The 14,548-nt window shown below is 47.6% G+C and overlaps 1 pseudogene; it reads left to right on the top strand.

Annotated features, from left to right (window-relative positions):
* The first annotated feature begins 897 nt into the window (after positions 1–897).
* On the top strand, positions 898–1,732 carry LOC119856931 (annotated as a pseudogene).
* Positions 1,733–14,548: the final 12,816 nt, after the last annotated feature.

Here is a 14,548-nt window from a genome sequence, read left to right as displayed (position 1 = left end):
AAGTATTATAATGAGATAAAAACCCGCATTAGATCTGGTCAAAATTTTTCTAATTGAATGTTCTTTTTTGTCAGAAAATGCTGTTTAGTTGAAATCGAAACATTCAGTGGGAACTTTCACTTTTGACTGAATTTTGTATAGAAAAAATTGGAACAAAGCATTTTGATGATGTCAGAATGTTCTGGTTAGGTGTTATCAGAAAGGACCATTTCAATTTTTTGTTTCAAAACCACTTTTCATTTAGAACTTTTCTATTTTAATTTAAAAAAAAAAGAGAGGTTGAAATTGGAATAAAACATTTCATTTTATCAAAACATTCTGATTCACCTGAAAATGTTTGTTGCTGAAAATTTCACATAGAGGAAATTTTCTGGTTTTGTTTCAGTTCAGAACAAAAACAAATTTCAAAATCAGGACATTTTTCTTAGAATGTAAATTCCAGGTCCTACGCTGCTCTAACCCAGGTGACTAGGCAAAAGCCAAATCGTAACTGCCTGGGGTTAGGAAGAAATAGATTGTTCCATAATTGTCCACCATGGATTTTTTTTTCACCTTCCTCTGAAGCTGGTACCGGGCATTGTTAGAGACAAGATACTAGGCTATATGGACTGTGGGTCTGTTCCAGTGTGGTAGTTCCTATATTCCTAGGGGCTACAAACAACTAAGTGGCTGGGATAACATAAAGTGTGTAATTTCCTATGGGTGATCCAGAGACACATATGACCCATGGACCATCGTCTCCCTCAGAAAGAAATGCAATGGCACGCTAGGCACTATTGCTACAGATGTGACTGCTCCTACCGAACCCAGCGATGGCCTATTCCAACTCAATGAGAGGCAGGAATCACATCATGACTGAGTTTATCCTGGGATTTACAACCAATGGGAAAATGCAGGTTGTCCTTTTTCTGGTGTTCCTAGACACCTAGGCCTCATCATGCTGATCTGCACCAACAGGCACCTCCACACCCCCATGGACTTCTTCACTGGCAGCTTGTCCTTCTGGATCCTGGCTGACTTGCTGTTAGACTACAGGGGCATCTTGCTGGCTAGCTGGGCTGCCCAGTTCTTCTTCTCAGCTGGCTTGGCAGACATCTTCCTGGCGGTCATGGCCTACAGTTGCTACATGGCCACCTGCAACCCGCTGCACGATGCTACCACCATGTCCAAAGGGCTCTGCCTCCTGCTGGTAGTCTGGTCCTATGTGGGTGGCTTCCTCAATGCTGTGGCCCACACAGCCACACCTTCCGTTTGGACTTCTGTGGCTCCAGTGTCATCAACCATTTCTTCTGCGATGAGCCACCGCTGCTGGGCCTCTCCTGTGACTCCAGCTACACCTACCAGGCCATCCTCTTTGGCTTTGTCAGTGGCACTGTCATCGTCAGCATTCTCATTATCCTACGGCTACGTTGTAGCTGCCAGCCTATTCATCCGCTCAGCCAAGGGCCGGAGCAAGACCTTCTCCGCTGGTGCTGCCCACCGGGCCTCCATTGCCTTGTACTACGGTTCCCTCCTCTTCATGTAGATGAGGCCCAGCTTCAGCTACTTACTCGATCCGGACAAGGTGGCCTCCCTTCTTTACATGGTGCTAAACCCCTTGCTGAATCCAATCATCTACAGCCTGAGGAACAAGGACGTAAAGGAGGCCCTGAGAAAGGCCATCAGCAAAGGCAGGCTCCTTGTTAAACAAATGTCATGTGACACAGATGAACCAATAAAGACAAAGGCCTGATAGGCTGCTGCTGTCATCCTGGACATTACTGCCCCTGGCAGGTGATGTTCAAAGGCTGCCAGATGGGAGAAAATCAGAGCTACCCCCTTGCTTCCATAGTCACCAGTGTAACTGCAGGGACAGCAGGGAAGGGTGAGCATGGGACACAGAGCCTCTCAGCTCTGGGGCACTGATTCCAGACTGCCACCCCCCAGGGGTCGTGCCATGGGGCCAGAGCTAGCCCCCATGGGGGGGCGGGAAGGGAGTGCCACACCACACTTCCAGCCTAGCTCCGCCCCCATACCAGCTCCGCCCCAACTCCATTCATCCCCCAGTCTTGTTCTGCCTCCAGACCATATTTGCCCTCAGTCCCATTCCACCCCCAATCCTGCTGTGCCCCCAGCTCCAGCTCCACTCCACCCCCAGCCCAGCTCTGCCCTCATTCCCTCTCTGCCTCTAGACCAGCTCTGCCTCTAGCCCGAGCTCTTCTCCCACCCCTACTTCCTCCTTCAGCCCAAGTTCTCCTGCTGAGGTAGCCTTATAATGGAGTGGGGCCACAGACAGATTCCCTTATTGGTAATACAGGCGCATGACTGGAAAAGTTTATGCTCCACTATGGTACATAATACCTTACATGGGACCTTTGAGATGAATAACATGACAACACCGTGTGAGGTGTGGTTTTACTGTTATATATCAGGGAACCAATTGCCAACTGGCATTGTAGTGTTCCTAGGGCTACAGCTTGATTAGAATGTGGCAGCAGAGAGACTATCCTGGGGGTATACCCAGAGAGGAAGTGTCTAGATTGGAGTTCACTCTCTCTGGGCATCCAGTAACAGCAGGTAGGGTTGCCAATTTTGGTTGGGCATATTCCTGGAGGTTTCATCACATGAATAGTCAGCAGGTTGAAAACAAATAAAAGGAAGTATTTCTTCACACAATGCACAGTCAACCCGTGGAACTCCTTGCCAGAGGATATTGTGAAGGCCAAGGCTATAACAGGGTTCAAAAAAGAACTGGATAAATTCATGGAGGATAGATCCATCAATGGCTACTAGCCAGGATGGGCAGGAATGGTGTCTCTAGCCTCTGTTTGCCAGAAGCTGGGAATCAGTGACAAGGGAGGAATCACTTGATGATTACCTTTTCTGTTCATTCCCTCTGGGGTACCTGGCACTGGCCACTGTTGGAAAACAGGATCCTGGGTTAGATGGACCTTTGGTCTGACCCAGTATGGGCATTCTTATGTTCTTATATGACATAATATTTAATTAAAAGATTCATCTGGAGACTCTGGGACAATCCTGGAAGGGTGGCAACCCTAACAGCAGGAGACTGGGAAAGTCACAGAAAGGCAGGATACAGGCCTGCACAGAGCCTGTGGGGAAGCAATAGATACTGAGGGAGGAGGCCCTGCAGCCAGAGTGGAATAAGAAGGGGACTGTAGGGCAGCTCCCCCACATGGTTCTCAAGGGGGTAGCAACCTGAAACACTGTGGCAGCCCCAGGAACCTCAGACCCAAGGGATGAGCCTGGGGAAGGGATCTGTGTGGCTCGCCTGGATGTTAGGCTCAAAGGGAAGGAACTACAGTGCTTGCAAAGGGCGGGCATAGGGAGTACATCATGGGGAGTGTGTGGTGGGGCTGGTGGCCTAATTATTGTGCACAGGGGGGAAAATCTGCAAGCATGAAACAGGAGGGAACTGCTTCCTTCAGGCCCCACTGTGGAGGGGACCCCAAGTGCTGCCAGCCCCACGTGTACAAAAATCATGAGTCAGATACCACCCTGTGATGAATTCCCACTGGTTGAAATCCAATGGGGTTTCCCCATTCTGGTTTGGACCCTTCTCGCTGTGCCATTGTGATGGTTCCCCCCATCCCTGGGGTGCCACTTGGAACTGGGTTACCACTGAGCCAACCTGACCCTCCAGCCTGAGCTCCCTTTCACACTGTGGTGCTATAAGTTGCCTAGCTCTCCAAGTTTGCTCTTTCACAAGAATACACACAGATAGGGACACACCCAGCTGCAGCTTCACACAGATGCTGAGATCAGTTCTGCATGGGAAGGTTCAGCGAAAGCACTTCCCAGTTGCTAAGGCACACACTCCTCTCTGGAGTGTAAACCCAAAATTATACCATCTTGCGCTGCACAGAGAACTGTAGAGCGTAAGCTCATTAAATGTGCATCTCCCTCAATATGGAGGAAGATATGCAACAGCTTTTTGCCCCCCAGTTATGACTTCCTTGCACTGTTTTTATACAAAACAAAAACAAGTTTATTAACTACAAAAGATAGATCAAATCAGTTTGCCTTAGTAAATAAACAAAACCGCAAACTGAGCTTAACACACTAGATGGGTAGGATATAAATTAGCAAATTCTAACCCTGAGTGAGATTCTTAAGGCACAAGCTATCTTGGCTTTCCCAGGTTTTCATATACAGGCTAAAAATCCGTCTAGTTTGGGACCATCACTTCCCACAGTTAAGTCCTTGTTCTTCAGGTGTTTCCAGGTGTGTTGTTGTAGGGAGAGTGAGATACCATCATGATGTCATTGTCCCCCTTTTATATCTTCTTCCCACTTGACGGAAAGCTCTTTTGCTGTGTCCTAGGTCAAGCAGTTCCCATTGTGCAGTGCTATTGTAACCCACACACCTTCTGGGTGTGGTGTTCTGTTCCATCTAGTGGCACTGAGATCACTTAAAGAGAGAAATATAAAATGAGTCTGCTTTACAGCTTTAGCTAACAGCTAGTTGGCTTTTAGCTCATGCTGTAGAGGCTCATGCACTAATCTCCAGAGGTCCCCGGTTTGATCCTGCCCAAAGACTGGGGTGTGCTGGCGTTACGTTATCTCTGAGAGGTTTCTGTGGTACACAGTTCCTGGGATAATGCTTGTGTGTATCTCCTCAATAAGCCATTAACACTGTCTGGCCTTTTTACTGTTGTACCTGAAAGGCTGCTCGTGGGTGTTTTCAATCTTACAACACGTTTCAGTAACACATACATAGCCAAACTTCATAACTTTACACAAGATGATAGCACATACAATCCAACAAGATGAAGACTTTTAGAATGATACCTCACAAGGCATACTTTGTATGAAACATATCCTAGTTACGTGACAGTGGTTAATAATGGAGTGCCAGGGTGTCACCCCTTGCCCCCAAGAACATCGGCTTAAAAATCAGGAGATTTTTCTAAAATAATACATTTGTGTGGGTGGTGGAGGAGGGCTTCTGGTTTTTGGAGCTCTGGGGAAAGCCTCAATGGGCTAAATGCAGCAATCTTATACACATGCACAGCTGTCTTTCCCACTAGACTCCCTTTCCCCTACACTACCCCCAGGGTGGAAGAACTGCCATCTGATTCCCTTTCATCTTCCACCCCCATCACTCTCCCCAGTCTCCCATACCCCTCAGCATCTCCTTCCTCCCCCTTATACACCCCTGCACTGCCACAGTCAGCCTCTTGCTCCCCCTCACTCTCCCTATGCACCCTTTACGAGTCTCCAACGGTCATCCCAGGCCCTGTGTCCTAATAGTGTCTTGTCAGTGTCCTTCCTGAAGCAGAGTGGCAGCTATTAGGATATAGATATTCAGGCCTGTCTGTAAAGGCCTATACACTAAGAATGTAGGTGTATTCTTATCACTTGGCTAGTTATAAAAGAAAGAATCAAAATCACTGTCTGCCGGTGTAAGAGCCTTCTCTTACTGCAACAGTCTGAGGCCCTGTTCTTAGGCTAAGGCCTTTGGCTAAGCAGCAGAGGCAGCCATAAGCTGGGAAGCGACCGGTCACATCCTCACATTCCAGCCTAGTCACATTGAAATAAGTTGCTATTGGGCTGTTAGGAATACACTCCTGTCCTGATAATGCCTATTGCCTCCAGAGAAAGGGAAGTGCCTAGAAGATGTAAAAGGAAACTTAGTTTGATAAAAAGAAAAGGAGTACTTGTGGCACCTTAGAGACTAACAAATTTATTAGAGCATAAGCTTTCGTGAGCTACAGCTCACTTCATCGGATGCAGTTTGATAGCATCCTGTCTGGCAAGAACTCACTTATCAATAGCTGGGATGTGAAATCCTCACTTCTGTATTGTTTTGTCATTATAGTTCCCACTTTGCTATTGTTTGTCTGTATAATCTCTGTCTGGTTCTGTGATTGTTTCTGTCTGATGTATAATTAATTTTGCTGGGTGTAAACTAATTAAGGAGGTGGGATATAATTGGTTAAATAATCACGTTACAATATGTTAGGATTGGTTAGTCAAATTTCAGTAAAATGATTGGTTAAGGTATAGCTAAGCAGAACTCAAGTTTTACTATATAGTCTGCAGTCAATCAGGAAGTGAGTGGGTGGGTGAAATGGGAACAGGGAATGGGGGTGGGGAAATTGGACTAATGTTTGGCTAAGGGCAGGAATGGGAACAGGGACACAGGAGTAAGGCTCTGTGATGTCAGAGCTGGGAAGGGGGATACTAAGGAAGGAAACTGGAATTATGCTTGCTGGAAGTTCACCCCAATAAACATCAAATTGTTTGCACCTTTGGACTTCAGGTATTGTTGCTCTCTTTTCATGCAAGAAGGACCAGGGAAGTAAGTGGGTGAAGGAATAAGCCCCCTAACAGCAGCCATTTTGACTGTGGGCATGGCCTCAGTCTCTCTAGCTATCGGTGGGGGAGGGATAGCTCAGTGGTTTGAGCATTGGCCTGCTAAACTCAGCATTGTGAGTTCAATCCGTGAGGGGCCATTTAGGGATCAGGGGCAAAATTGGGAATTGGTCCTGCTTTGAGCAGGGGGTTGGACTAGCTGAGGTCCCTTCCAACCCTGATATTCTATGATCTCATTTTAAAGAGTGGGAGGTGGCAGCCATCTTTACAAAAGGCCACCCCACTTCCACATGCAGCTGGGCTGTAGGAAAATGGCCATCCTGCCCCCTTTGGCCCTGTTGGCAGGAATGGGCAAGGGTGGCCATTTTGAATAAGGAAAAATTGGTGAGTTGGACAGCCTTTTCTGGCATTTTTGTGAGACAGGTTAAACACCCACCCCTGCATTGTGGTGGTCATGATAGAATCATGAGAGTTGGCAACACTGAGACCATAGATGACAAGAGCGAATCCTGGCTGGCGGGATAGACAGACCAATGCCTAATTCCTTTTAATTAAGGGATGGGTTACCCAGGTTACTAGTCCTGAGGCACCAATGGAGAATGGATACCCATGTGCCCCTATATTGGACTTCCCTTAGGGGCCTAGTTAGGAGCTGCTGTTAAGCTCTTATTGTAGCTATCTGAGACATTGTATTCTGCTGTCTTCTCTTCCCACCATAGAATCATAGAATCATAGAATATCAGGGTTGGAAGGGACCCCAGAAGGTCATCTAGTCCAACTCCCTGCTCAAAGCAGGACCAAGTCCCAGTTAAATCATCCTAGCCAGGGCTTTGTCAAGCCTGACCTTAAAAACCTCTAAGGAAGGAGATTCTACCACCTCCCTAGGTAACGCATTCCAGTGTTTCACCACCCTCTTAGTGAAAAAGTTTTTCCTAATATCCAATCTAACCCTCCCCCATTGCAACTTGAGACCATTACTCCTCGTTCTGTCATCTGCTACCATTGAGAACAGTCTAGAGCCATCCTCTTTGAAACCCCCTTTCAGGTAGTTGAAAGCAGCTATCAAATCCCCCCTCATTCTTCTCTTCTGCAGACTAAACAATCCCAGCTCCCTCAGCCTCTCCTCATAAGTCATGTGCTCTAGACCCCTAATCATTTTTGTTGCCCTTCGCTGTACTCTTTCCAATTTATCCACATCCTTCTTGTAGTGTGGGGCCCAAAACTGGACACAGTACTCCAGATGAGGCCTCACCAGTGTCGAATAGAGGGGAACGATCACGTCCCTCGATCTGCTCGCTATGCCCCTACTTATACATCCCAAAATGCCATTGGCCTTCTTGGCAACAAGGGCACACTGCTGACTCATATCCAGCTTCTCGTCCACTGTCACCCCTAGGTCCTTTTCCGCAGAACTGCTGCCGAGCCATTCGGTCCCTAGTCTGTAGCGGTGCATTGGATTCTTCCATCCTAAGTGCAGGACCCTGCACTTATCCTTATTGAACCTCATTAGATTTCTTTTGGCCCAATCCTCCAATTTGTCTAGGTCCTTCTGTATCCTATCCCTCCCCTCCAGCGTATCTACCACTCCTCCCAGTTTAGTATCATCCGCAAATTTGCTGAGAGTGCAATCCACACCATCCTCCAGATCATTTATGAAGATATTGAACAAAACGGGCCCCAGGACCGACCCCTGGGGCACTCCACTTGACACCGGCTGCCAACTAGACATGGAGCCATTGATCACTACCCGTTGAGCCCGACAATCTAGCCAGCTTTCTACCCACCTTATAGTGCATTCATCCGGCCCATACTTCCTTAACTTGCTGACAAGAATGCTGTGGGAGACCGTGTCAAAAGCTTTGCTAAAGTCAAGAAACAATACATCCACTGCTTTCCCTTCATCCACAGAACCAGTAATCTCATCATAAAAGGCGATTAGATTAGTCAGGCATGACCTTCCCTTGGTGAATCCATGCTGACTGTTCCTGATCACTTTCCTCTCCTCTAAGTGCTTCAGGATTGATTCTTTGAGGACCTGCTCCATGATTTTTCCAGGGACTGAGGTGAGGCTGACCGGCCTGTAGTTCCCAGGATCCTCCTTCTTCCCTTTTTTAAAGATGGGCACTACATTAGCCTTTTTCCAGTCATCCGGGACTTCCCCCGTTCGCCACGAGTTTTCAAAGATAATGGCCAAGGGCTCTGCAATCACAGCCGCCAATTCCTTCAGCACTCTCGGATGCAATTCGTCCGGCCCCATGGACTTGTGCACGTCCAGCTTTTCTAAATAGTCCCTAACCACCTCTATCTCTACAGAGGGCTGGCCATCTCTTCCCCATTTTGTGTTGCCCAGCACAGCAGTCTGGGAGCTGACCTTGTTAGTGAAAACAGAGGCAAAAAAAGCATTGAGTACATTAGCTTTTTCCACATCCTCTGTCACTAGCTTGCCTCCCTCATTCAGTAAGGGGCCCACACTTTCCTTGGCTTTCTTCTTGTTGCCAACATACCTGAAGAAACCCTTCTTGTTACTCTTGACATCTCTTGCTAGCTGCAGCTCCAGGTGCGATTTGGCCCTCCTGATATCTTTCCTACATGCCCGAGCAATATTTTTATACTCTTCCCTGGTCATATGTCCAACCTTCCACTTCTTGTAAGCTTCTTTTTTATGTTTAAGATCCGCTAGGATTTCACCATTAAGCCAAGCTGGTCGCCTGCCATATTTACTATTCTTTCGACTCATCGGGATGGTTTGTCCCTGTAACCTCAACAGGGATTCCTTGAAATACAGCCAGCTCTCCTGGACTCCCTTCCCTTTCATGTTAGTCCCCCAGGGGATCCTGGCCATCTGTTCCCTGAGGGAGTCAAAGTCTGCTTTCCTGAAGTCCAGGGTCCGTATCCTGCTGCTTACCTTTCTTCCCTGCGTCAGGATCCTGAACTCAACCAACTCATGGTCACTGCCTCCCAGATTCCCATCCACTTTTGCTTCCCCCACTAATTCTACCCGGTTTGTGAGCAGCAGGTCAAGAAAAGCGCTCCCCCTAGTTGGCTCCCCTAGCACTTGCACCAGGAAATTGTCCCCTACGCTTTCCAAAAACTTCCTGGATTGTCTATGCACCGCTGTATTGCTCTCCCAGCAGATATCAGGAAAATTAAAGTCACCCATGAGAATCAGGGCATGCGATCTAGTAGCTTCCGTGAGTTGCCGGAAGAAAGCCTCATCCACCTCATCCCCCTGGTCCGGTGGTCTATAGCAGACTCCCACCATGACATCACTCTTGTTGCACACACTTCTAAACTTAATCCAGAGACACTCAGGTTTTTCCACAGTTTCGTACCGGAGCTCTGAGCAGTCATACTGCTCCCTTACATACAGTGCTACTCCCCCACCTTTTCTGCCCTGCCTGTCCTTCCTGAACAGTTTATAACCATCCATGACTGTACTCCAGTCATGTGAGTTATCCCACCAAGTCTCTGTTATTCCAATCACGTCATAATTCCTTGACATCACCAGGACCTCCAGTTCTCCCTGCTTGTTTCCAAGGCTTTGTGCATTTGTATATAAGCACTTGAGATAACCTGTTGATCGCCCCTCATTCCCAGTATGAGGCAGGAGCCCTCCCCTCTCAGACATTCCTGCCTGTGCTTCCTCCCGGTATCCCGCTTTCCCACTTACCTCAGGGCTTTGGTCTCCTTCCCCCAGTGAACCTAGTTTAAAGCCCTCCTCACTAGGTTAGCCAGCCTGCTGGCAAAGATGTTCTTCCCTCTCTTCGTAAGATGGAGCCCGTCTCTGCCCAGCACTCCTCCTTCATGGAACACCATCCCATGGTCAAAGAATCCAAAGCCTTCTCTCCGACACCACCTGCGTAGCCATTCGTTGACCTCCACGATTCGACGGTCCCTACCCAGGCCTTTTCCTTCCACGGGGAGGATGGACGAGAACACCACTTGCGCCTCCAACTCCTTTATCCTTCTTCCCAGAGCCACGTAGTCCGCAGTGATCCGCTCAAGGTCATTCTTGGCAGTATCATTGGTGCCCACGTGGAGAAGCAGGAAGGGGTAGCGATCCGAGGGCTTGATGAGTCTCGGCAGTCTCTCCGTCACATCACGAATCTTAGCCCCTGGCAAGCAGCAGACTTCTCGGTTTTCCCGGTCAGGGCGGCAGATAGATGACTCAGTCCCCCGGAGGAGAGAGTCCCCGACCACCACCACCCGCCTTCTCCTCTTGGGAGTGGTGGTCGTGGAACCCCCAACCTCAGGACATCGCATCTCATGCCTCCCAACCAGCGGAGTCTCCTTCTGCTTTCTCCCCCCAGACATATCATCTGGTCCACTCTCCGCAATGGTACCTGTGGAGAGAACATGAAAGCGGTTAGTTACCTGTGTCTGTGTTACTGGAACCCGGACATTCCGCCTACCTCTTCTGGAGGTCACATGTTGCCAAGCTTCTTCACTGGCCTCTTGGCTCCTCTGTGCAACCTGCTCTATATCTTTAGAGCTTTGTGCCCCTAGAAGGCTATCCTGAGTTTGGTCCAGAAAATCCTCAGTCTCTCGTATACAACGCAGGGTCGTTACCTGTTGCTCCAGACCTTCAATCTTCTCTTCCAATATGGAGACCAGCTTGCACTTTGTACAGACAAAGTCGCTTCTGTCCTGTGGAAGAAAGACAAACATGGCACATCCAGTGCAGGTCACAGCAGCTGAACCCCCCCCTTCCATATCACCTACCTACTATGAGCTTCCTCAGAGATGTTGGCAAGATGTAAGCCTCACTGGGCTCACTCCAGGCGAACTCCCAGGCAAACTCCTGCTGTGAGCTGCTCTGCTGTCCCCGCTGCTCCGCTGGTTCGCTGCCGCTCAGCTGGTTCGCGAGGCTCTGGCTATTTTCAGAGTAGCAGCCGTGTTAGTCTGTATTCGCAAAAAGAAAAGGAGTACTTGTGGCAGCCCTAATAAAGAATCATTTCCCTCCAGCTGTGTGTGCACCTGCTTATTGGGGATACACTTCACGTTACAACCTATAGGCTTAGCTGATGATGTGCCTATGGACTGGCCTCTGAGCTCACAGTGTACAGGGGTGCTACTGTGTATCTGAAAGGTTTGGTGTTCCACAGCGCCCCTAGTGGGTGGAGTGAATTACACTGCTTTGGGAAGGATATGAAGAAAACCCCCTGGGTTAAGCATAGAAGGGTTACAACTCTGAAGAGAAGTGAGGAACAAGGAACTTAATATAGTTACTTAATTACTTCACAGCACTGCATGAATCCGATGAAGTGAGCTGTAGCTCACGAAAACTTATGCTCAAATAAATTTGTTAGTCTCTAAGGTGCCACAAGTACTCCTTTTCTTTTCACAGCAATACTATGAGTCTAGATAAAGGGAAGAAAGGCTGGTGCTGTGGTTAAGGCAAGGTGGGTTCAGTTCCCAGCTCTGCTAGATACTCCCTGTCTGATTTTTCAGCAAGTTACACTTTCCGTGCCTCAGTTCCTCATCTGTAAAATGGGGATAATTATCCTTCCTTTGTCTATTTAGATTGTATCCTCTAGGACTTTCCCATTATGGGTGTAAACTGCACTTTGCACGATGGGGCCTTGATCTAAGTCATAGAATCATAGAATATCAGGGTTGGAAGGGACCTCAGGAGGTCATCTAGTCCAACCCCCTGCTCAAAGCAGGACCAATCCCCAACTAAATCATCCCAGCCAGGGCTTTGTCAAGCCTGACCTTAAAAACCTCAAAGGAAGGTGTCATAAATATAAAGAAAAGAACAGGAGGACTTGTGGCACCTTAGAGACTAACAAATTTATTAGAGCATAAGCTTTCGTGAGCTACAGCTCACTTCATCGGATGCCACAAGTACTCCTTTTCTTTTTGCGAATACAGACTAACACGGCTGCTACTCTGAAACCTATAAATATAAAGGGAAGGGTAAACACCTTTAAATTCCTCCTGGCCAGAGGAAAAACCCTTTCACCTGTAAAGGGTTAAGAAGCTAAGATAACCTCGCTGGGACCTGACCAAAATGACCAATGAGGAGACAAGATACTTTCAAAGCTGAGCGGGGGTGGGGGGGAGAAACAAAGGGTCTGTGTCTGTCTCTGTGATGCTTTTGCCGGGGACAGAACAGGAATGGAGTCTTAGAACTTAGTAAGTAATCTACCTAGATATACTTTAGATTATGATTTCTTTAAATGGCTGAGAAAATAAGCTGTGCTGAATAGAATGGATATTCCTGTCTTTGTGTCTTGTTGTAACTTAAGGTTTTGCCTAGAGGGATTCTCTATGTTTTGAATCTAATTACCCTGTAAGGTATTTACCATTCTGATTTTACAGAGGTGATTCTTTTTATTTTTTCTTCTATTAAAATTCTTCTTTTAAGAGACTGAATGCTTTTTCATTGTTCTTAAGATCCAAGGGTTTGGGTCTGTGGTAACCTATGCAAATTGGTGAGGTTTTTTACCAAATCTTCCTCAGGCAGGGGGTGCAAGGTTTTGGTGAGGATTTTGGGGGAAAGACATTTCCAAACGGCTCTTTCCTAATAAAAAACCTGGTTAGACGTTTGGTGGTGGCAGCGAAAGTCCAAGGGCAAAAGGTAAAATAGTTTGTACCTTGGGGAAGTTTTAACCTAAGCTGGTAAATGTAAGCTTAGGAGGTTTTCATGCAGGTCCCCACATCTGTACCCTAGAGTTCAGAGTGAGGAAGGAATCTTGACAAAAGGAGATTACACTACCTCCCTAGGTAATGCATTCCAATGCTTCAGCACCCTCCTAGTGAAAAAGCTTTTCCTAATATCCAACCCAAACTTCCCCACTGCAACTTGAGACCATTGCTCCTTGTTCTGTCATCTGCCACCACTGAGAACAGTCTAGATCCATCCTCTTTGGAACCCCCTTTCAGGTAGTTGAAAGCAGCTATCAAGTCCCCTCTCATTCTTCTCTTCTGCAGACTAAACAGTTTCAGTTCCCTCAGCCTCTCCTCATAAGTAATGTGTTCCAGTCCCCTAATCATTTTTGTTGCCCTCTGCTGGGTGTTTTCCAATTTTTCCATATTCTTCTTGTAGTGTGGGGCCCAAAACTGGACACAGTACTCCAGATGAGGCCTCACCAGTGTCGAATAAAGGGAAACGATCACGTCCCTCGATCTGCTGGCAATGCCCCTACTTATACATCCCAAAATGCCATTGGCCTTCTTGGCAACAAGGGCACACTGTTGACTCATATCCAGCTTCTCGTCCACTCTAACCCCTAGGTCCTTTTCTGCAGAACTGCAGCCAAGCCATTCAGTCCCTACTCTGTAGCGGTGTATGGGATTCTTCTGTCCTAAGTGCAGGACTCTGCACTTGTCCTTGTTGAACCTCATCAGATTTCTTTTGGCCCAATCCTCTAATTTGTCTAGGGCCCTCTGTATCCTATCCCTACCCTTCAGTGTATCTACCTCTCCTCCCAGTTTAGTGTCATCTGCAAACTTGCTGAGGGTGCAATCCACACCATCCTCCAGATCATTAATGAAGATATTGAACAAAACTGGCCCCAGGACAACCCTTGGGGAACTCTGCTTGATACCAGCTGCCAACTAGACATGGAGCCATTGATCACTACCTATTGAGCCCGACGATCTAGCCATTCTGTACCCTTATAGTCCATTCATCCAGCCCATACATCTTTAACTTTAATGGTGAAATCCTAGCGGATCTTAAACATAAAAAAGAAGCTTACAAGAAGTGGAAGGTTGGACATATGACCAGGGAAGAGTATAAAAATATTGCTCGGGCATGTAGGAAAGATATCAGGAGGGCCAAATCGCACCTGGAGCTGCAGCTAGCAAGAGATGTCAAGAGTAACAAGAAGGGTTTCTTCAGGTATGTTGGCAACAAGAAGAAAGCCAAGGAAAGTGTGGGCCCCTTACTGAATGAGGGAGGCAAGCTAGTGACAGAGGATGTGGAAAAAGCTAATGTACTCAATGCTTTTTTTGCCTCTGTTTTCACTAACAAGGTCAGCTCCCAGACTGCTGTGCTGGGCAACACAAAATGGGGAAGAGATGGCCAGCCCCCTGTAGAGATAGAGGTGGTTAGGGACTATTTAGAAAAGCTGGACGTGCACAAGTCCATGGGGCCGGACGAATTGCATCCGAGAGTGCTGAAGGAATTGGCGGCTGTGATTGCAGAGCCCTTGGCCATTATCTTTGAAAACTCGTGGCGAACGGGGGAAGTCCCGGATGACTGGAAAAAGGCTAATGTAGTG

This window comes from Dermochelys coriacea, chromosome 6, assembly GCF_009764565.3.
Source record: "Dermochelys coriacea isolate rDerCor1 chromosome 6, rDerCor1.pri.v4, whole genome shotgun sequence".
Taxonomy (NCBI): domain Eukaryota; kingdom Metazoa; phylum Chordata; order Testudines; family Dermochelyidae; genus Dermochelys; species Dermochelys coriacea.
The sequence above is the reverse complement of the archived record's forward strand: the minus strand, read 5'-3'. Positions and strand labels throughout refer to the sequence as shown.